The sequence below is a fragment of the Chroicocephalus ridibundus genome, chromosome 4 (assembly GCF_963924245.1).
Source record: "Chroicocephalus ridibundus chromosome 4, bChrRid1.1, whole genome shotgun sequence".
NCBI lineage: Eukaryota > Metazoa > Chordata > Aves > Charadriiformes > Laridae > Chroicocephalus > Chroicocephalus ridibundus.
This window is the reverse complement of record NC_086287.1, coordinates 21,187,451-21,204,582: the sequence shown is the minus strand read 5'-3', so window position 1 is coordinate 21,204,582 and position 17,132 is coordinate 21,187,451. Positions and strand designations below refer to the sequence as shown.

The following is a 17,132-nucleotide window of genomic DNA, read 5'->3' as shown; positions in this document are numbered from 1 at the left end:
TGGAATAGCTGGTTCGTTTGTCCCTGGCAGTGTGTTCCTAACACAAACTTCATGAATGGGGCAGACGGTGGATATAAGAACTCTTTCAGAACTTGCAAGTGTTTGGTTTGGCTGATGGCATCTTGTCTTAAGTGACACAAGTGAACTTAGAGACAAGAAAGGAGATGTTATTCACTGGTGTGTTACCGGAGGTTTACACTGCTGAGTTGGCAACTAGCCCTGCTTTTATTTCCCCCCAAATCAACGTATCTACACTTCATGTCAGTTTTAGTGTCAGCTACAGTGATTTACTATCTTCCCTTCCAGAAGTGAAGTTTCTTAACCAATTATAAATGAGCAAAAGATGTTTCTTGCCAGTCATTTTATCTGTCCAGAAGTGATAACAATTAACACTTGAATGAACAGAGAGGTATTTCACACTGGCAACAGTTTGGGAATCTTGCAAGGAAATGTTTCCTGAGGAAAAAGTATGTCTTTAGGATATGGTACTAAAAAGGGCTTCATACTGTATCTCCTTCTTTCCCGGAATAGACACTGGAGTGCAAGACCTTGCTGTTCTTGGCGGTCCTGGCGGTGAGTGCAGGTCTGGTGGTTAGTGTGGTAGGGACAACCTTCTTTTACCAAACATTGCTTTGTAGAGGTGGGAAGTTTAAAAAACATGGAAAATCGGAAAAGCGCTTTGTCACAAAATTTTATTCATAATGTCTCCGAGGTGTTGGAGAGGTGGAGGAAGATGAGGACAGCATAGGGAAGATTACTACAAAAGGGGAGATGATCTTTTTTACAACTATGGTAGTTCTACCTGTCTCAAACAGGCAGACAGGCAGCTTCTTTTTCTGGCTGTTTGAAGCTGTTGAATTGATGGGCTGCAGACGTTTGGCCTCGCTGCTGCGGAAGAGACCATCCTCTAAAAGCAGCCTGCCGTCCAAGGCACTGTCCGGACCTTGCATGTTTGGAAAGGCACTGGTATGTTGCTGACTTGTGGGATTTCCATTTCCCGGTGATGATTTTGCCTCAGAAAGGGGAGCTGGAGAGATTTTGATTTGCGTGGGGCTCGGAGGGGGCACTGTTACTGTCTCAGAGAGGCAATGGGCAGGAGGACTATTTCTCTGAGAAGTGCAGACATTTCCTAGAGCGAGATCTCCGAAGTACCTGCTGGCTGAAACATTCCAGGCGTTCCTGTGCCGTGCGGCGAAGCTCACACAGCGGCAGCTCGTACTGCTCAGGCTGCAGCAAGTGGCTCTTGCTCAGTCACGGACTCTCAGATCCACTGCTCTAATTAGCCAAGTTACCGCGTGGAGTAGCGCTGCAAGCTGTGGATTTGCAGCTGCAACTGCAAGAGAAGATGGATGTGGTTTTAGCACATGCAGTGGGATGTCCACCACGATGTTTTCTCCTAAGGTTTCCTGGGTGCTTGCTGCACCGTCCAGAAACTGTTAGTTCTCCACGGCCCTTATCCCCTCCCACAGGTGCTGCGTCAGGTTGTATTTACACCTACTGTAAGGGGCAGAGATTCACACCATCTCAGTGTCAACAAGCTTATAAATCTTCTACTTAATAGTCACAGGTAAGAAAACACAAGAAATACTTAAGGCACTGAGAAATCCGTCCCGCCTCACTCACCCTCCCCACCAAGTACTGAATCTTGTCCAAAGCTGCACAAACAGGATTCTAAGATAAAGACCTTGGGTAAGAATTAGTAAAACAAACAGAGTGTGGAGGAAGGGACTGGCCTTCTCAAGGCCAAAGGGTGGGTGTGGGAGAACACACCTTACGGAGAGGAAAGCTCAGAACATTAAAAGAATTACATCTTGGAACAAACAAAGCCCTGCCCAGAAGTCTGTAATATTTTGATTAAATCCATGCTGCATAGGAGGAGAATCATACACGTACCGTGCGCCCTGTGCAAAGTATATTGCCTAGGATTTCAGTAACTAGTAGCACAAAAACTTTCTAGAAGCAGAGGGATCCTATTCTGCTTACCGTGACGCAGTGCAGCGGAGTTACTCAGACTTAATGCAGCTCTAGCAAGGAAACCACACGCTCCAAACTACATTTCTGTCTTTCCTTTAAAAGTGCTTTAAGAGACTTGACCAGTCATCTGCAAAGTGCCTGACTGTGAACGCAGAGAAAAGAGCAGAAATTTCCCAGTTTACCTCTTCCCTGCTCTGCCATATGCAACAAACCCTTCTGTGGCGGTATAGACCCTGGGGGCACGTTAGTTCAGTCACCGTGCGGTGCCTGTCTATTGATGACTGGCTTGATGTCAGAGTTTTTGCTTTTCTATTTTTGTTGTCGCATGGGTGAAATCCCCTGTTAGAGCACTATCTGCTACTGGTGGGGGCTACATTATGATTCAAATGCACAAAACTCCAAATCTTTTCTTTTGCTAGCCTGTGGTAAGGACCTGGGGGAGATATTTGTAGGCGGAACATGATGGACCACAGGGCTGTTCCTTTTGCGAATTTTTTCCTAGAAGAGTACGTGGTCTATAGCTTTAGTCAGAGCACAGGGGTAATGGCTACATCCCCTTGACTTAAGGCTTGTTTAACTTTCCCGTGCCGCTGCAGAGCCATTGTTAGTTTGCAGATAAGGCGAGTGTTATCATTTTAGCACAGTCTAAAAGAAAAGGCTAGGAGGGGGCTATTAGATTCTCCACTGTGTTACACTCTGCTTGGTAGCAGGGTTGTCCTTCACGCTGATCTCTCAAATGTGGTAATAATAACAGCAAAGCGTTACTTTTACCGGTTATCTGCCGAAAGCAAAGGCTAGGCTAAACCAGAAAACGTCACTCCTTCTGCTTTTGCAGCACGTGTGCTGGGTCTTTGTGCTGATGCACTGACGCTTCTCTAGATCTTTCCTGAGGAGACAAAGGGACCCAGAGACCTTCACCCCATCCCAAACAACCTGGTCTACCTATCCTTGGCCTCCTGCCCTCTTCCCAGCAGGCTGATGCTCTCCCGCCCTCCCGGTGCAAACCAGCAGTACCTCCCTTCTCTCCTATCTTGCTTTTGCTATTAAGACGTGGTAGGTTTTTTACAGCTGTCTGTATCTGCCTCTAGCAGTTGCTACCTCTTCTTCCTCTGTTTGTGTGACAGTCTTCTGCCTTTTTCAAGGGGCCCCTATCGCAATCAAGTTGCCAAGTTTGAAAGCAAGGAGGAGAAAGGACGTGTGTCTGTCCAAAAAGTCCCCGTAAGGGCCAGAACTGGGAAAATACATGGACTTCTCATGCGGGCATTTTGCATCGTTCCGGAGGGCAGATGCTCCTTAAGGAAATAACAGAGACTGTCTCACCCATGGTGTTGAGGACTATACTGGATTTGGGTGTATCTAATCTCATTTGTTTATGGCGTGCTTTTAAGGAAAGAGTCCCTGCTGCAAAGGTTACAAAGCGAAAGGAAGTCTCGCCCTCCTACTGGGAAAAAGAGCATGCTCCTGGCGTGCTGCCGGTGTGTGGCTTAGTGTTCCCTTCATTTGTGTGAACAGTGGGAAAATAATCAGGAGGTCAATCCTGCTCAGGCAGAATTCAGAGTCACTTTGGATGGCATTCATCTTCATCCTAGACATCCGCAAAGTACATATGTACACCCAAGCTGCCCGGTCTGGGTTCCTTTAATAGCCAACGGAAAGAAATTAGCACTTGTTTGAAAAATTTTCAGGGGTAAATGAACCTTGCCTTTGGTGCTGTTGACTGTAAACAAGAGTTTGGGCTGAGCTGATTTGCATATGTCTGTGGTGAAATCCCACCCTTGGTACAATAAATTCTTGGAGGAGATCCTCGGACCTGAGTTGTTCTGCACTGCGAAAGGAACACGTGGAGCACAGGAAGACTGTAAACGAACAATCTCTTAAGAGGAAGAAAGTCCTGTTAAAGTTGTGACTCTACCAAGCTTACACAGAGAGGGATGGTTCTCCAATAGGGAAAAATAAGCGTAACAGGCCACTGTAGTCTTCAATATGGGGGACAAAACACTGCAGACAGCAAGTCATCCATTTCAGGGCTAGCTTGCTGGGTTGCGTAGCCCTAGGACGCTGATCGAAAGCCCCTGTTGGGCTTGCCAGTAAGAGTAAATGATGGAAATAGGATTTTCTAGGAAGTCAGGTGGTGATTGAATAGTGCTTCTATTTTTGATTTTTGAGGTCATTCTGTTTGTTTTGAAGTCATTCTAATTCAGGGCCGGAAGGGAGCAGGAGTTCTTTTTTTTGGCTACAAACTTTGTTTGAACTTTAACTAAGAGGCATCTTTCTGTGGCAGTTAGCCATGCAGCCACGAGGAAGGATTCCGAAGGGCAGTAAGAGGCAGCACTGGCAGTGTCCTTTGGGCTACGCTGACAGACCAATCGTGCACAAGTGCCAGAATGGCCTGACCCAGGCTGGGGCCACCACCGCTGAGCATCTGCCTCCCACCTCCATGGGATAACAGGACAGCTGGGGCTGTACCAGGGAACACCAACTGCCTGGCAGGTACAGGGACACTGGTGTCCTCTAAGGACAAACACACAAAGTCCCAAGCCAAACAGGCTAATGACAGGGAAGAGATGGCCTGGCTCTGCTCTTCTGTTGACATGCTACGTGGCTGTGCTTTTGTCTGTCAGGCCCTTGAGAGCGGACCTCCAGGAGAAGGGGAATGGTAAGGCACAAGAAAAGAGGATAGCTGCATGCTTCAAGACGTCTTAAAACATACTTGAGGAGCATCTTACCAAGATCCCGCACAGTCTGTCAGTGTGCTAAGCAAATTATCCATCCTTGCATCAAAATGGGTTTTTTCGCAGTAATGTTGGCAGCCATAGCCTTGGCAGGCACAAGTGAAAGAAGGAAACCCCTTATGAAGGCTTAAGTAGGCCTTTTCATCCATTCCCCAAGGAAAAGATTTCTTGTCCACCAGCTCCTTGATTGGCAGAAACGCTGGTTTCAAAGAGCCTTGCAAAACAATGTCTGGCAAAGTCCATGATACAGGAGTAAGACAACAAATTACCTACTTGTCTTAGAAGAGCTTATTCTTGTTTGAATGTGTCTCTGTAAGAGAGTCTCCTGAAGACCTCAGAGTGCCAGTGATCTTGCAGATATTGTGCTTCGAGTCATAATTAAGTTGGATTTTTTTCTGTTGATGCAGAGGCCTGCAATCACAATAATTTTGAGTCTACATGGTCGACGATCTAGTATTATTTCTTGTAGTAGACCCAGTTGCTGAGATGGACAAGTATCAAAATAGATCTCTATGTCAAGCATGCCCAGAAAGCACGTCTTAACTTTTACATGTTATTGTTTACAAGCTGGGAGAAAATCCTCTAAATATAGTAATGTCTGTGACACCGGTACAAAATTGCCGCCTTTCCCTGAACCCAGGCAGGAGAGAAGGGCTGAGAGGGAATTACACAATAACTGACCACACCTGGCTCACGACACTTTCTCTGCCCCAGTCTTGCACTGAGAACTGCAAAGTGGCTGAGGAGATCTTTTTTCCCCGAGCAGGAAAGGTGCACATCGGGTCCCCAGCAGCCCTTCTTGAAGTTACTTCCTGAATTAGTCGGTTCAGCGTACGCCTGATGTGGTTGTCGTTCTGCTGGGAACCACACAGCTCTAGTTCCCCCAAGCCAATGCTCACCGCCACTGAATTTGCTGCTGTGGCTTCTCCGAATGGCAGCACAAGCTTTCCCAGAGGCAGCTGGGGTGCGGATGCCACAGTAATATGCAGAGGGATGGGTGCTGTGGCCGCCCTCATCCTCCCGCTCAGATGCAGCAATGAACCACCGGGTGCAGGATCCGATGACGGGCTGTGAGACACGCCACGCTTTGGTGAGGTGCGTAGCTGAGGTCCCTGTCCTCCCCTTGGAAGCCGTACCAGGGAGGTCCCACACGCTGCTGGACGTCCCGTGCTCCTTCAGGGCGGGTAGATTCACCGGGCTCATGTCAGAGCCTGTGGAGAAGCTGAGGCAGATCTCCATCTGGCCAAATCCTATCCCAAAAAGGAGACTCATTTTGAAGAGAACTGGCAAACTGAACTCCTGTGGCAGAAAAGGCAGCTTCTGTAGGGCAAAAAAAAGTGGCTAGAGACCAGCTGGGAACCAAGAGAAGTTTGTTTCAGCCGCAGCAGCTAGCTTGCAACAGCAAGAAGGTCCTTAACACTAACTAGTTTGTCAGCCAGTGGACAAAAGAATTTCTTGCACGATTCCAAGCAATACGCTAGCTAACTACATGTGTAAGGAAAGGGTTTAAAATTGCACAATGTGCTGAGGAATGATACGAGTGGGGATTTTTTCTCACAGCTATTGGCAATTAGAAGGAATGGAGAGATAACTGAATTCACTCTGTCCTTCATTCCTCGGAGCGCAGGGAGGCTCAATCACAGCAGATGCTGCAGGCCAAAAGTATTCAGTTTTGCACACGTGGGATGTGTCCATGGCAAGGAGAGTCTGTGCAGAGAGAAGTTCAAAGCACAGGGGTTTTTCTGCATGTGCTATGGCATAGTGGAAAGCATACCGTAGTAAAGATGTCACTTGGAGAATATTTTGGTGGGGTAATTGGATATTAGGAAGAAGTTCCTCACTGAGGGCATGGTCAAGCACTGGAACAAGCTCCCTGGGGAAGTGGTCATGGCACCAAGGCTGTCGGTGTTCAACAAGAATTTGGACAATACTGTTAGATACATGGTTTAACTTTTAGGTTGCTTTGTGTGCAGTCAGAAGTTGGACTCGATGAGCCTCGTGGCCCCTTCCAGCTCAGGGTATTCTGTGATTCTAATTGCTCTGAAATCAGTGGCCCATTAGGTATTGGTTCTTTACTTGCAAACTTTTAGGACTGATGTCATGTCTCATGTGGTGCGATGCTCTAAGCTTTGATGCCAGCCACTCCTCTTACAAATTTAATTAAAAAAATAGTGTTACTCTATAAGATAAGATCACGCATAGGTTTATTTTCTGTGCCTTTAAAAAAGAAAAGCAATGAGCTAATCTAAGAGACAAAGGTGTGCCAGGCTTCCTACATTTAAAAGGTTGAGCTCTTTTGATGTAAACGTACTTACCTTAAATTGCTCAAAACAAGAACTTCATTTCTGTGGTGTAAACTTTGTTCTTAACAATTTGCTTAGTGAATATAGCAACTAAAGAGCCACTCTTAAATGTGAATATCCACAGGACGTGGAGGTTTAGAGCAGCTGGCTTGTGTTATTCACAGTCCACTTACGCAGACTGGTTTGGAATGGAGCATACATGCTCTTTTCTCTAGTTGCTGGCTTATGACTTGCTAAGGCAGAAGTGCCTAGGAGGCTTGGGGGAAGCTCATTCTCGTTTAGGTCCGTAACTGTGAAATGTATCCAGAAGGATCTGTGTTGGTCCTGCTCAGAAGAACAATTGGGATTCAAGGCTAAGCGAAGGAGATATCTATATTGCAGCAGAGGAGTAGATCTCTAGCGTGGATGTGGCTCACAATAGTTAGTGTAGAAACAAATGAGATGGACCACTCCTTTTCCCGTGAGCTTCTTGCAGCTGATGACAGACTCCTTCTGTTTTCCAAAGTGTGGAAGATGATAGCTTCTCATTTTGTCGTTTCCTTCACCTCAGATTCCTTCTTCTGGATTTTTTGGGTAGCAGTTGTTACAGCATCTGTATGTCAGGAAAACACCTGCGTGTCCCCCTCTCCTCCTGCTTTCGGTGACCCATAAAAAAATAACTTCTCGTGTCTCACTCCCCTCTTCCCAGATGTTACCTCTGTCTGGAGTGTAAATAACTGAATAACTTAGTACTTGTACATGTTGTGGTGCCTTTGGTTTTATAGCATCAAAAATAGGTTCTGATATAGAGAGTCTCAGCATCAAAAGCGAAGGGAAATGCTCTGTTCCCGTGAACTCAAAGTGAAGTGAGCACTTTGATGTGAATCTCAAATGAACAGGGAGGGAGTGGTCCTCTCTAGAGCGGTTCGGACGGCACCTGCAACCTCTTAAACTGCACTCGTATCTCTCATGTGAATCAATATTTGAACCAATATTTACTTAGGACTCAGGCATGATTTATATGGGAGTCTTGGTATTGCAACAACTGCTGTGTTACTCAACCGGATTCCCAGATGACTGGTTAATACATAACGAGCCAGATTTGTAAATTCAGTTGGCACAAGTTATCATCAGATTGGAAAGGAGAAATTCATTATATCATGTTGTATTTAGTTCATAAATCTCTTAAATACCTGTAGTGGAGTACAACATGCTCTGTTCAAAGAGGCAATGGGTTCCATTCTGTTTCCAGAGGATTTCTAACCTGGATTAATTGCTTGGTGACTGTTTTCTAGTTGTCTTGAGTAATTGCGTTATTCCTCTGTGTCAAAATGGAAAAAAAGTAGGATTAAATTAGTTAATTTCGAAACACCACAGTAAAAAAACCTTTATAGTGTGCAACACTATTCCAGTAGCAATTAACAGTGAGTTTAATTCTGTGGTCAAAAACCAGCAGCTTTGAAGTTTAGGTATATCACCAAGTCACTTTGGCTGTATATAAAATTACCCTCACCTTCAGGGCATTACCAGTGATTGTTTCTGAATGAAGGCTGTTTGTCTGGATGACATGGAGTGAATCACAGAAAAATCCACTCATTTTCACTCATTCAATAAAAAGAATATTGAAAGTCTATAAAGACCTTTACAACAAGAAGATTTTGTTAGCCAAAGATACTAGGGCAAAGATACTTTGCAAATGCTATTTGATCCTTTGGAAGTGATTTTTTTTTTTAATGAAATAAGTTAGCACAGGAACTTTAGGAGTGACGTGTTTCCTCCTATAAATGAAAATGATGTGTTAAAGCTCTTCAGACAGGCTAAGAAATCTTCAGTGTCTGTGTAAAACAGACAAGACCAGTTGTTTTCCAGGTTTTAGCCTGGAACACTTGAAAATCACCATGTGTGTGTACGTCAGGAAGAGGAACACAGCCAGCTCCCTGAAATGCTTTGACTTCTTTACTCTGCTGATCCTCCATTACTTACCCTGTCTGCTCTTCAGCACGTGTATGCATTAAGTCCCACGACAACTTTTTTGGCATGCAGTTCCCGATGAATAATCATACTGCTGCATATTTGGAAACATTTTCTAACGTAATGACCTTCCTTTAACCTCGGGCTGCTAATTTTTAGCACTGGGAAGGAACCAATGCGTCTGGGTGAGGCTGATAAATGAAGCTATTGCCTGGAACGTGTGCCTTGCCGTAGGCTCTGCCAGCAGAGTCCCGTTGCTGCCATTGCTGCAGCTTGGCTCCCCAAAGATTTGGAAGGTCCTCTCTGCCACCTCCTTACTCTGATTGTGCCCATGATAGAGGTTTGATGATCCACAAGGAAATAACCAGCTAGAAGCCGTTCTTTGGCTTAATAAACTCTGCCAGGATGCCATAAAAACTAAGCCAATTACTTAAGTACAATCAGTGCCCAAGTTGAAACTACAGCGTCTGGAATCCATATCTGGAATCCACCCTTTTACATCCTAACATAGGAAAAAAACTGCGGCATGCTTGAATAACCAGCAGTACTGGAGTTGCAAGTTCCATCACAAATCAGTTATTTCAGCTTGGTATTAGTCCATTGCTATGCATGCTCAGCATAGCAAATTGTTGCATAATGAGCAAAAGGAGAGGGGGAAAAAAAAAGATATTTTAGAAGTCTGAGTCATTTTCAGATCAGTCTGTGACCTACCTCATTGTTTTGGTCAATAATAGCTTTTAAAACATTTTAGAAATGTACGCATGTTTTTATTTTACTACTGGCTGTTGTTCAAGCAACGTATTGATGTGGGTGTGCTCTTGGATCTTTTTATTGCGTTGTATGTAAATATAGAGCATTTACTCTTGTGTTAATGGCAGCTACATGAACATAAGAAGGAGGTTTTCTAATTCGCTTTGCTCCTGCTCCGTCCATGCAAGTGTCCAGTGAACGCTCTCGGGTTCTTCACAGCTCTGAGCCTTTAACACAAGCAGTGACAGTGCCCGATGCCTTGTTACAGCGCATTACCAGCTTCTTCCCACAGGATTCTCTGCAGCCTTTTATTAGTGGCCGTTATTACATCCATGGTAATTAATTCTGTGGCTTTTTTTCCCCCTCCCTAGTCACCACATCATACCCACCTCGTGCTAGTCCGCTTGGTGTCAGGGGAACGTGCCCCAGCTTGCGCAGGCGATTTGCCTGTGTTGCACACTTGAAACAGCTCGAGGTGGCTCTGGCACGTTCTTCCTTAGAGCGGGTTTCTTTGGCTCCCAGCTATATACTTCCGCAGTGGAATTCACAATGCAGAAAACTATTAGTCCAAGGCCTGGCCACAGTAGACATATTGGAAAAGATGCAATTTAGCACAGTTTATGACTTTGTGAGTGTTTTCAGTGATTATTGTGGTCACTTTTAGCCCTAGGAAGAGTTGCAAAAAATGTGCTATCACAGAAAGGAGACTGTATACAGTTTCTTTTTCCACTAGCAGGCTGAAATCTATCCCAGTGAGGCTGCAAAGGATGTGCAGGTGAGCGTACAGACCAGTGGCAGGTCTGCCCTCGGACAAGGCTCCACCGCAAGCTGGGGGCAAGAAGGTGAAGCAAAGAGCTGGTTCTTCTGCAGCTTGGGTGGCTCTGTCACAAAACGACAGCGGTGGCAACCCTCATGCAGGACATCTTCCAGCAGGCGAGGTGAGCAAGCAAGGACCCCCTGATGGGTGGGAACTGCTGGAGAGGGTGCAGCAAAGGGCTACAAACATGATTAGGGGACTGGAACACCTCTCTTATGAAGGAAGGCTGAGGGACTTGGATCTTTTCAGTCTGGAAAAAAGATGGCTGAGGGGGGACCTTATCAACGCTTATAAATGCTTAAAGGGTGGGGGTCAGGAGGATGGGGCCAGGCTCTTTTCAGCGGTGCCCAGCCACAGGACAAGAGGTAATGGGCACAAACTTGAGCATCGGAAGTTCCATCTCAACACGAGGAGGAACCTCTTTCCTTTGAGGGTGGCAGAGCACTGGCACAGGCTGCCCAGAGAGATGGTGGAGTCTCCGCCTCTGGAGACATTCAAAACCTTCCTGTGCAGCCTGCTCTAGGTGACCCTGCTCTGGCAGGGGGGTTGGACTAGATGATCTCCGAAGGTCCCTTTCAACCCCTACCACTCTGTGATTGTGTGGGTGAGGAGCCCTCGGTGCCTTCCCAGAGCTCCTCCAGCCCACAGAACCGAGCGCAGCCCTGACCTGACGAGCTGCTTCTCACCCAGAACTAATAAAGCCAGAGAAGATGAAGAGGGAAGAGAGAGCCGATTCAGTGCAGGTAGAGAACCGGTTACTATAGCAACTGTTTTCTTCTTTGAGCATAGCTTGGGAGGACTCCCTTGCGGAGGGATTTCTGCAGAGTCCCCAGGCTGGGAGGGGAGGTTGCTTCAGGAATCTCGTTTGACAAAGGCTGCGTGGCTGCACTCTTGAACTCTGCTGGGGAGCTGGGAGAGGTTTGCAGAGGAGCTTGTCCAAAAGGAAAACAGATGTTGAAGTGCCTGAACTCATGGGAGAGATTACTGAACTGGGGCTGTATTAAAAGTGATATCACCTCATGGTGTATTGTTCTGTGGGTTGCAGCTACGCCTGAAGCTGTTACTGTACTGTGGTACCCTGTACAACCAGGAGTTTCAAAGCTGGAGCTTTTAAAAGAAAGAAGAGAATATTTAGCTAACTCCTACTGGATTTTTAAATCTCTCTGAGGTCCTGAGAAAGCTCCCCAGCTGAGTACCTTCAATGAGATGAAATCGGTACGGAGTAAGAAATTAAGTAACTTTTGTAATATTGGTCAGTCTGACTCCAAGAAAAGTCATTCTCTGGGACTTGAGCCAGGTAATGTTATCTTAGCACATTGCTTGGAGTACCTGGCACTGTACGAGCTCTGGATCTTTGTGGTTATCTTAGACCAACACAGCAAATGAATGAGCATATTATCCTTTCGGTAGGGCTGCCTTCTGGCGTAACACTTCCCTCGCATTCACAGGAGACATATAAATACCAAGTCTGTGCCTAGGGTAAATCTCTCATCTTTAGCCTGCGTTAACCCTGTGTGCTCTGGCAGGTATACTTCAGGGCCCAAAGCTGCAGCTTGTTTTTTTAATGGTGTTTTGTGCTGAAAACTAAACAAACACAGAAGGAAAATAAAACAACCTATGATTATCTCAAAATTAGTCATAAAATTCTCTCTCTCTTAGGGTCAAAGCACAGAAGACGTTGCAAATTCTTGTGATAAGGAATGAGCAAAGGGGACTTTGGGTGAAATACTCTGCTCCCCTATTCTCCCTAAGCTGCTTATTGCCTATTTTTCCATGCAGTATTGTTGCAGGAGACACAGATCTAGGAGAATGTCTTCTGCCGTGATCTCACTACCCTTCCTATCACTGAGGAAGCAGGGACAGCTGTGCAGCCTCTCTCTTGCAGCTGCATCTTGCCTGGGTGCCTAACAGAACTTCAAATCTTCATAATCCCTGGCTTTCGGAGTAGTGTTTTGGGGTTTTTTTGGCTGTTGATGCAGGGAATAAGAAAGAGCAGCCTTAGAGTTCGTTTACAATTCATCAAGGGTCTTACCAAACGTTAGAACCAAGGAGTGGAAAAATGAAAGCAGGCTCCCTGCTCCAAGCGCAACGTGAATGCAGAACTAGGCTTGAGAGCATTTTGCTATCGCAAAACGCTCCCCCGTGAGCGGTAGGCTGAGGAGCTGAGCCAAGAGGCTGAGGGACCCAAGGACGGCCCCGAACTCTCTCCCACTCTTGTAACGACTGCCCAGTTCCCATGGCAAAGTCTCTGGCCTCAGCCCAGTTTCAGAAATGGGATTCACAAATTCACCAGCAACCTGCCACTGGCCCATAAAGAATGCTTATTGACAGCTGCTACTAAGAAGTCTGCAAGCTTTTCAGCTGAAGTATCGGCATCCTTCTACAAAAGTGTCATTCTCTCTGTGCCATGCGGCAGATCTGACCTTAGCCGGCATTTGATCTTGCCAGTGAAATCTGTTGCTGCTCGGTATAATAGCGAGAAAGATTTGTGGGAAAAAAAAAAATAAAGTGCTTTATGAGTCAGAATTCTAGACTTAGCTCTTTTGTGAGCAATAAGCAATTTCTACTGCACCAATGCAAGTGGGGTGAACGAAATCATGCGTCAATCCAACTTTGCTGCAGATACAAACATTACAGAAAACTGGGAAAAAAAATTCTAATAAGCTTTAGTAAATCACACAAATTAATAAAAACAAATGTTATACCGTCATAGAAAAGAGACATATGCCCTCTCCTGATTGGATATGTGATTAAGACTGCATTCAGAACCAGTGAAAAGCAGAAATTTCCCTCAAGACTTTGTGAAGAGGTGTCTCCATTACTTCAAAGGAAGTAGCGGACCCACTGACTGTTATATTCTGTTCAGCCATTGAAGTAATAGATTACACGGTCGTGGCACAGGGATGAGGGAAAAGTAAATTACAGAGAAAATAAGTGGTTTCTTTACTGTCTGTGGGGAAGGAGATTTCTGTGATGAGTAGTTTTGTCTCCCTCCGTACTGACAGCGGAGATCATGCAAATTCTCAGGCCTCTGGCTCTACCCCAGAAGAGGGGACTTTAGTCCAGATTGTACCTTGCTTACAGCGTAATTAGTCACTATGTGTTTTGTCTGTGCCCTAACCCTACTTATCTCACCACTACTTCCTTCACAGGCTTTAAAGATAGGTTATCCAGGGGATACAGGCAGCTGAAGAATTATTCTCTTAATGGCTCATTTATTAGATGCTACAGTAGATTAACCTATTAGATGGGATCAGAAATTGAACACAGATATGGAACCCCTGTCTGCTATCCACAAAAAAAAAAAAAAGTGTGCTAATGCAGCTTGGTTGCTATGGTGTAAAATCTGATATCGGGAACATGAAGACACGTTTGCCTCTTTCCATTACTTAAGACGAGGGCTCGTTGATTGACTAATCCATTGGGTAGGATATTGCATTGTTACCTAATGAGAAGGTGCTTCTAGTGCACAAGAAATGGAAACAGGGGCCAGTTGCTGCTGAGACCATAACCAAGTCTGAGTCCAGTATTCTAACCGTTCAGTCTTGGAGTGTTTGAGCCAGTAATTCAGTACTTAATTCCCTTCTCTGAGTGTTTTTCTGATGCCTTTTAGGTTTCAATATAATCTGATGTTAGCAGAAGCCTTGCTTTTGTTGAATTTGACTATATGCGTTATCTAAGGGCAATAGATTCCTCCTTAGGAGCAGAAAAAAATCACGTGTACAAGTAGAAAAAAATAGGCTTGTTTTCTTTTTTTCTGATTGTTTTAACTGAATGCGGACATAAAACTTATGAAAAGCACCATCTTAGTAGCTCTAGAATGAGAGCCCCTCTCTCTGTTTATTCATTTAAAATACACTGCATGAAGAAGAGCAGTATAAATTTCTCATACGTTGCTGCTCCTGCGTGCTTTGAGCCAAACAGGGGAAGTTCTTGGGTAAGAACAGAAAATTATTTATTTTCATGTTTAGCAAAACCAGAACCTATCTTTCCACATACTCCACTGGGTTTTGCATCCTGCCTTCTGACCATTCATCTCTGGCATTGCTGCCAAGGCTTTCAATACGACCAAGTCGCCACATGGCTGCCCGTCCATTCAAATCAACCACATTTGAAATGCACAATGGTGCGACAACATGGCTATATGGGACTATCACCCAGAATTTAAAGATGAAAGCCGTCTTAACCAATAATGAATTCCCTAAGCACCACTTACGTGCTGGGAATAATGAAAGAAAAATAACGTTGGCGAGTAACATGTCGATATGCCTTCATATCAACTAAACCTGCAAGCCCTTATGATTACTCATATTTATTTCAACATGAGTTCCTCTGCCGCTTTGTTCTCGCCTTTATTGCACTGTACACACTTGTGGCTCCCCAAAAGATAGATCATGTTTGTTGTAAAACATTCTGAATAGTTTTCAAGTGAGTTACACCCTTTTTGTAAACTCAACAATAGATTACAATGAGGTACTAACTACTAATGAAGTGTTAAACCAACAAATGATGTGGTGAGCAGAACAAATGTCTAAAGGAAACATGTGCATGGGCTTCATATGGATCCTGGATACTTACCAAAACAGAAGTGATTACAGGACTGAAATCTAAAATAGACTGACACTAAGAAAGGGTGTGTTGTAATCAAAAGGATATAAAACAGATAGAGCCATGATTTTTCCTATCTCCTTCTGAATTCTCCGAGGCTTTGAAAGAGATTGAGGTTTTGAAGCAAAGCTTATGACTTGATATCAACAAATGTCGGCAAAATGGCCGGTATCAAGCTGGAGTTTTCTTGTCTAGTAAAATTGGATAGAATTCTCTCTACCCAGTAAAAACACTTTTTTATTTCTCTGACTTGTCTGCCTTCTCTTTCCACAGTAATAGCAATCCAGAAAAAATCTAGGAAAAAACTCTAGGGAAAAAAATAAATTCCTGGTACCCATGCTATGACAAAGTAGTGTGAAACTCGAGCGTGTGGAAACAGAAGGGCCAGTTCAAAAGAGAGTTTTCTGGTATTTTCACCACTTCTTCCCATGTGTAGAGACATCATCGGTGTTTGTTCCCAAATGAGCCTTTCCATACGTATAACTGCTTTTTAGTATTTAGCTATTCAACATTAGTGATGTTGTCAGGTACTTCAGCAGGGACCTGCAAAAGAAAAGCCTTCTCCGCAGCTCTGTGTTGCCACCACCAGCAGCGACTGCATGTCCCCTCTCCAGCATCCTAATCTGTGCTCAGATTAAGGGATTTCATTTTGTAAAGAAGAGCTGAGGCACAAAGGGGAGAAAAGAAAATTGTGTCACTTCTGTTCCAGCTTGGCATCCCTAACCCATACATCACTCTTCCTCTAAACTAAGGTCTGGTATGCCTCAGCCGCGACGGTTTTCGTTGTGCTGAAGCTGCTTTGCCAGCACAAAGCAGTTCCAAAGCCAGTTCTGGAGCTTTCCTGCCACTTCTCAGAAAATCCCTGGGCTATTTGGGTATTTCCAGCACTGGAGTGCCAGAGTGAAGTGTGCAGGCAAGATGAAGGAGCAGCCCATGTGGTGAAATAGTCTGGCAAGGAATAAGGGAAGGAGTGTATCAGGAAGTCCCTTGCAAACCAGCAATCCCCAGCTTTAACGATGATCTCCAGGACAATGGCAACTATTATTAAAAGATCCCACAAGCTTGTCTTATAGACAGTAAAAGACCACCAAGGGACAACAGCCAAAGGTGGAATAAAGATCATCAGGGAATCAGGGAAGTGCAAAGGTAATTCAAAGCTTAAAGGTAATTTATTCTTTTACTGCTCATTTATGACGAGGTGATACAACACATTGGGCAATACTCTCACCCCCCTCCCCCGGCTGCAGGAGGGCCAGGAAAGCTGTGGCTCCCCATGTGCTGCGAAGAAGCGCTGACATTTCCATAACAGAATGTCTCTCCACCACCAAAACTAACAAAACCCCTCAACTTTGAAGCACTGCATGTGGAAATTATTTTTCTCCTCATGTCTTGCCTTTCTGTTCAGGTATGAATTTCTCCTGAGCCAAGAGAGACCAGTTTACCACAGATGCATGAGTCAGCCCTCACACATGATAACTAAGTAACTCAGTAACTTTCCGTAAGAAGCAGACTTTAAATAAACATATTCTTGGTTGCTGTAATCCCCTTTGTACAGCACAGGGATTTTTCACATGTTTTCCTGGCAAGTCACGGGAACGAATGACACTGGCACCTTACGAAGCCTTGGCTCGGCCAGCCCTGAGGGAGCACCAGCTCAATTAAACGCCCCATAACCAAAGGGGCGAGGAAGCCAGCTCCCCCGCACAGCACGCCGTGAGGTGACCCAGGCCCCGGCCCGGCCAGCTCCCTCCCTCAGTCCTCGGTGCTCACCTCCACCTCAGCTCCTCCTCCCCCCCTCCGCGGTCGAGCCCCCGCTGTGGCCGAACCTCCCCCGTTAAATCCTCCTCAGGCTTGAGCGGCGGCCGCCGGGCCGGGGAGCGGCGGCGTGTGTGTGGGGGGGGCCAGGCCTCAGCGGCAGCGGGGCTCCCGGAGGCGGCGGGGGCAGGGCTGCGCCCGGCGGGAAGGGGAAGCGGGGCCCGAGGGGATCTAACGGGCCGG

General features: G+C 45.5%; 1 long non-coding RNA gene across 1 annotated transcript; it reads right to left on the bottom strand.

Annotated features, from left to right (window-relative positions):
- Positions 1-1,306: 1,306 nt before the first annotated feature.
- On the bottom strand, positions 1,307-10,316 carry LOC134514085 (uncharacterized). The gene is made up of 3 exons (XR_010070633.1): positions 10,099-10,316; positions 8,182-8,309; positions 1,307-1,333 (listed from the first exon to the last, which is right to left on the bottom strand). It is a non-coding gene; the product is annotated as an uncharacterized LOC134514085 (long non-coding RNA).
- Between the last annotated feature and the right edge of the window lie 6,816 nt (positions 10,317-17,132).